General features: G+C 50.3%; 1 pseudogene; it reads right to left on the bottom strand.

Moving 5' to 3' along the window:
• Positions 1–4,474: 4,474 nt before the first annotated feature.
• LOC136472773 (anthranilate O-methyltransferase 2-like) lies at positions 4,475–6,409 on the bottom strand (annotated as a pseudogene).
• Between the last annotated feature and the right edge of the window lie 312 nt (positions 6,410–6,721).

The following is a 6,721-nucleotide window of genomic DNA, read 5'->3' as shown; positions in this document are numbered from 1 at the left end:
ATGAACAGGTAATACTAGTATCCAGGACCATTTGGTTACACAGGCAAAAGGTACGTACAGGAGTACTAGACAGAGTACATGTATACTGACGATGCATGAGCGGGTGTATGTTTTACATGTGTATCGGTAAGGTGTTAATCATGCATTTAATTTTGTGCGTGCCGTGTGGTTGCCTTTGCTTGACACGGAGTGATGATGAGCATTCTGGGGCTTATAAACTAGCTGATATTGTTTTGTTGTGAGAGAAAAATATTATATCATGACTGATAAGCATGGCTGATACGATCAAGCGAAAAGGGTTACATGCCCCTAGACTGCCCCTAGGACCTAGCTCAGATCACCAACCACTACCGGATACAGGAGCTTTGTCGAGTGCTAGGGGCACTCGGCAAAGCCCCAAAAACACTCGACAAAGCGTTTGTCGATTGTTACACTCGACAAACGACACTTAGCGTAGGTTTTAACGGCAAAGAGTTGTTTGCCAAATGTCAATCTTCGGGCACTCGGCAAAGACTATGCCGAGTCCAAAAAAAAACAATCAGCAAATATTTTTCGAGAAAAAAACAAGCCGCCGGTGGTACCACCAGCACAGCCGCCGGTGGTACCACCAGCACAGCCGCCGGCCACCACCGCCACCACCACCGCCGGCCACCACCACCACGCCCCGACGCCGGCCACCACCACCACCACGCCACGCCGGATCCGGGAGAGGGAGGGCCAGATCCTACCGGGAGAAGAAGAAGAAGGGGAGGGGAGGGGCTGCCGCCATGGAGCCCGCCGCCGCCGTGTTGCTCGCCGTGGAGCCTGCCGCCGAAGGGCTCCTAACTGTCAGATCCATGGATCCACCGCCACCGGGATCCAACCCACCAGATCCGCCGCCGGAGGACACCTCTCCGTCGGATCCGCACCGTGGTGGCTCTATCCCACCAGATCCACGATGCCACCCACCGGTGGAGCCATGGAGGGAGGGGAGGAGGGCGGATCTGCACCACCACCCGCTGCTCCACATCACCGGGAGGGGCTGAGCCGCCCTGCGCCATAGACGGGAGGGGCTAGGCTGCCTCGCAAGCGGCCGTGAAGGCCCCCCGGAGGGAGGGCGCGGGCAGGTGGATCTGAGGAGGAGGCAGGGGAGGAGGGAGGGGAGGGGCGCCCACGGGAAGAAGAAGGGGGAGGGGAGGGGCGTTTGGAGGAAGAAGAATGGGGAGGGGAGGGGCGCCATCGGGGGAAAAAGAATGGGGAGGGGAGGCCGGGGCGCCCGCGAGAAGAAAAAAGGGGAGGGGAGGGGCGCCGCCGGGGGAAGAAGAATGGGGAGGCCTCCTGAGGGGAGGGAGGGGAGGGGCGCGTCGGGCCAGGAAGGGAGGAGGGGAGGGGTGACGGCGGGGGAAGAAGGGGGAGGGGAGGGGCGTCTGCTAGGGTGGTTAAAAAATATTTTTTCCTTTGTCGAGTGTCCTAGATCTGGGCACTCGGTAAAGTTTTTTTTTCATTAAAAGATTTTTTCCTTTGCCGAGTGTCCTAGATCTGAGCACTCGGCAAAGTTTTTTTATTTTTTTTCTTCTCCTTCTTTCCCAGAAAAAAGATTTTATTTCTTTGCCGAGTGTCCTAGATTTTTGCACTCGGCAAAGTTTTTTTTTGTTTTTTTTTCTTCTCCTTCTTTTCCAGAATTTTTTTTTCTTTGCCGAGTGTCCCAGATCTGGGCACTCGGCAAAGTTTTTTTTTCATTTTTTTCTTCTCCTTATTTCTCAGAAAAAAGATTTTACTTCTTTGCCAAGTGTCAAAAAAAGCACTCAGCAAACCCCATCTTTGCCGAGTGTTTTTTTTTACACTCGGCAAACCTCCTCTTTATCGAGTGTTTTTTTGCCAAGTGTTTTTAAAGCAACACTCAGTAAATAACTTATTTGTTGAGTACCCGAGAGAATACACTTAGCAAACATAAAAACACTCGGCTGGTAGTGAACCAACCTTGTCGTAGTCGTAGGTATAGCATCAGACGCATCACCAGGTACCCAACCCAGCCGCTTTCTGTACGTACGTGTTTCAACAGGCAGCTAGCCTTCCAGCGTGTCTGCGGACGACGGAGACCGGCGTCGGCCGACCGTACGCTGTACCAGCGACGCCCTCGTCCTCGTCCTATGACGTTTTAGGGCCCGTACAACAGACGTCGGAGTGCCGTATGTAGAGATGTATATTTGCAAAAACACCCCCTCCGGTGGCATTGAATGAAGCGAGAAAGGAAAGCCGGTGAGCCGACGGCAGCAGTGCGTGTTCTGAGACTAACACCGTCCTCTGGTGAGGCGACGGCAGCGGTGCGTGTTCTGAGACTAACACGACGGCAGAAGCGTCGTTGTACGGGACGTCGTCTCCCAGTGGTGCGCGTGGGGATCTACCTGCGGCCAAACTTGGCGTGAGTTCCTCTTTCTCCGCGCGCGAGTTCTTCTCCATTGCCCTGTTGATTTGCATCCGCAACTCCTTCCCTCCCCAAATCTGCAGCGACCACAAGGCAGCGACGACGCATGAGCAGATGGTCAATCTGACTACGGCTTCCTCCACCAGCGAGTTCTATAGTCATCAATCTTGTTGTTTTGTTCCCTGTGAAGATCTGTTCTGATGAAAAGAATTATTCTGCCAAGATATGAATTGTTATTCCCCTGTCGGATCTAAGATCAATTTTTTTTGCTATGTCTCAAAACTATTCTGCTGGAAAACTTCTTGTGATTCTTGGTGTTGAGTGGCAGAATATTTTTCTTTGTTCTTACAACCAGTTAGATTTCAGAAAAATACTGATCATTGCTGTGTGCTCTGTGCCTACCATGCTGTTTAATGGACGTGCAAGGTCACACCCATGTCACCTTGCCGTTTTCCTATAGAAAAACAAAAGAAGAAATACACCTGGAATACAATTATACGTACCCTATACAGGCAATAAGCATGTGAACCATCCATCTCTCGATGCAATATTTGGTTTATGATGAGGAAGAAGACGTATGTTATATTTGATTTATGATAAAATATATTATATTACATTATATATATAATATATATGATTTATTTTGAAGGATTTGTTTTACACCAATTAGCAACACAATGATATATATGATTGATATCCATAAGTGATCATGGCAACAAGCAACTATTAAACGGTTTGTGGACAGCAAATAGACAGTTGTATGAGCTGTCTGTTCAACCGTCTTTGTTGTAAATTTCAAAAACTTACCGACAACAGTTGTGTCTCCGTTGTACATGCCCTTATGCATGATGCAGATGCCGTCGTCACCGCTGCGACGCCAGCAAAATGACGCGGCCTCAGCTCGATCGCCCGGCGAAATCAATGAGCTATTAGTCCGCCACACGAACACGTACTGTACGCACACGAAAGCCATGCAGTGCCCGGCCGGACGATGGAAACGCTTGTACGGTCTGGATCCCATCGATCAGATCCGATCCCGTCAGTATCCCATTATTACTCCTGCTGCTGTCGTCTGTCGTGTTTATTTATCTCTCTCCCTCTCAGTACGTACATTACACGCGGCGTCCACGCGGTCGTGCAAACGACAAATATAATGTTTCACTCGCTGTCAAACAACAGAGGTAAAAAAAAACATTCAACACACACACACAGAGATCCGATCCCGTCAGTATCCCATTATTTTCCACATCGTTGTCAGCGACAGATTGTCGTCCCATGCCAGGCACAAACTGCACGTGCTCGAATTGTTGCACATGATTAGTGTGTGTGGTTAGCTGAGATTCTTTTCATGAATAATAATATGTGGGTGACTCCTAATTGACATTTTATATAGCAATTAATATTTTGCAAGTATTTGGATTTGTCTAAAAAGACTTACAATCGAGTGATTTTGTTTTTCAGGTGGATTTGGATCAAGCAAATCGTATTCAAATGAAGCACATGATTGAGGCCGCTCTGACTCAGCTAGATGCCACCGGGAGCCCGCCAAGTGTGATGAGCTATTAGAAAGGGATAATCACGCTGAGTCGCTGACATGAGCCGGCCTAGCTATTCTAGTCAACCATGTCCACGTAGGAGTTAACAGATGTGTAATCAATGGTGTTTCGATCGTGTACCGCTCTTTTTCTCGACGCCCCTTGCCCATATATAGGAATTATTAGGAGGTGGCTGCTTTGCTATAGAGGCACTATAGGTCAGGGGCTTTGTGATGGGGCTTTTTAGAACTTTGGTGTAATTAACTGAGATGTAAATTTCAAAATAAGAAGTTCAATAACTCTGCATGGTGTCTTCAAGGGGAAAAACCATGGTGAAAAATAGTTTCTATGATCCTTTATTGCAACAAATGCAACACAGGCAAGTTGCATGTTCGCGAAAAAAAATATTGTAACAAATGAAACTATGATTATGGAAAATTACTTTCAAGTTCTAATCCCATTAGATGAGTCAAGCCTGATTTTTTTGGCCAGGAGGGGCACACAATTTACAATGTAAAATAGGTAAGATAAATATTTGGTGCTAGGTTCGGACCAAGATTTTTTTTTCTAGACAACAGGATCTGTGCCGCCCTGTCCATTAAGGCTTATGAGCGGTCCAAAATCCAGCACGCTCAGACCAGGCACGTGGGCTATAGGCTGGCTTAATTTGCTTAGGTCTAGGATTTACAACCCAGAATGCCTTATATGAAACACTTTTAAACTCTGAATCCTTACATTTTAGTACTACTAGTAATAACTAACTTGACGCCAGATTCTACATAAACTGGCCTTGCTTGAAACCTGAATAATACATGTCACTAGCTGGCTTGGTTCTTTGTTGCACAACTAATCGCCTTCAGGGAAACGACGATGACAGGGTACTTGGTCTTCACTTTCTGGAGGTGCACTGCGACGTTCTTGGCATACAGCTCGAAGAGATCGTCGAGTACGTGCTCGCCGAAGTGGTGCGCGATGAGGGGCCCGATCACGGCCCTGATGGACTTAGCGACGTTGACGCCGCTCTGGACACCATCGAGCACGAGGTCGCCGTCGTCCTCCATATCGTCGTGCGGATCCCAATTGGACTCAAAGAGCTGGATGTGGGTGACATCGAATGCCTGGCTCTGCCTAATCACGTCCCTCACTTCGTCCACCGACGGGGCGTAGAACGGCAGGTTGAAGGAGTCCAGTTTCTCCTTCTCCACACGGCCCTGTGCCATGCATGCAAATGCAATACATCAGTTAACTAGGGTTCATCGGTTCAGTTCAGGATTTCCTTTGATGGATGATGTTGCACAAGACAGGAGAAGAAAACAGAGCAGACCTCTTTGACGAGGGACTGAAGAGCCTGCCCGAGGAGGCCCCACATGTAGCTGACCTCGCCACGGAGCACGTCCTTGTTCTTCCTGCCGAGGAACGTCAGCACCATCTGGCCACCGGACACGAGCTCCCTGTGGCGCAGCCTGAGGAACAGCGAGAAGTCCTCCTGGAACTGCCTCCGGTACAGCGCCACCACCGCCGGCGGCGTGGTCTCCCAGATGTACATGTTACCCTCGTTGAGGACGGCGCCTCCCGCGAGCTCGTCGGGGAACCTGGAGCGCCACATGAGGCAGTAGGAGGAGTGAAAGAGGTGCCACGCAGCGGTCCGGGAACAGCCGGGTGTAGAAGGAGCCCGGCAGCCCGGCGACGTAGTACGGCGGCAGCGCGTCCCCCTTGTCCTTGACGGCCAGCTTCTTGAACAGCTCCAGCGACTGGAACACGAGGTTGAAGTCGTTCCCGGGCAGGTCGTTCAGGAAGAACTGCACGTGCGTCGCCGGGGGCTGGCTGCAGCCGGCGGCGGCCATCGCCAGATCCTCTCGGCGGTCGGCGACCGCTCCGAGCACCTCGGAGACGACGAGCAGCGTGTTGGGCCCCGACGAGCAGCCGAGGTCCGCGACGACCATGGCACCGCCGCTGGAGGAGAGCGACGACGCGTGCGCCGCCGCCACGGCCTTGTGTAGCACCGGCCTCGTCTTCAGTATGGACTTCTCCTGAGGAACATGTATAAGCGAGTGTTGAGACGAACATGCATATGCATACAGGTCCACAGGCATGCGCATGCAACATGAGCAGATCGGCAGAGACATGCATGATGTAGAAGAAGAAGCACAGGTACAGTACCTGAAGCCTGGAGTTGGAGGCGTAGCTGTCCTCGCCGTCGCCCCGGCTCATGTGGAGGTCGCGCTCTACCTTCATGGCTACTAGCTTCACTAACGCCAGGTGCTGTTTTCTGATGAGTGAGAAGCTTGCTTGCTTATCACTCTGCTGTGGTAGTTAGCATTGCAGAGCAGGAGAGGGAGGGGGCTTCTCAATTTATAGGCCCAGCCTGCCAATCAGCACTCATGAGCACAAGCTGAATATTAACACTGATCTGCTGCACTTAACCAACCCAAACTGACGTTGCTTTAGGGTTTAGCTTTTCTCTCCCGGTGTCCATCCTACGTGTCTGGCGTTCAAATCACAGACGCAGCTTCGTCATGCCTTCCAGTAATCACCTGGACCCCTTTCTCGTTGGACGTTGGTGGTGTCTCAGTTCCACCCAATCATATCATTATCATATATTCACCAGCATGTGCATATTAGTCACAAACTCAAAAAATATTTTATATACGACGATCAATAGAATCCACACAGACGTGTTCAATGTGCAGTTCCACCCAATCATATCGTTGGACGTTGGTGGCATTGGCCCTTTAGGACTGACCATAATCGGGCGACCAATCTGAACCACTTATAATAAGAT

This window comes from Miscanthus floridulus, chromosome 8 (assembly GCF_019320115.1).
Source record: "Miscanthus floridulus cultivar M001 chromosome 8, ASM1932011v1, whole genome shotgun sequence".
Lineage (NCBI taxonomy): Eukaryota > Viridiplantae > Streptophyta > Magnoliopsida > Poales > Poaceae > Miscanthus > Miscanthus floridulus.
Note: the sequence above shows the minus strand (reverse complement) of the source record. Positions and strands in the feature narration are given on the sequence as shown.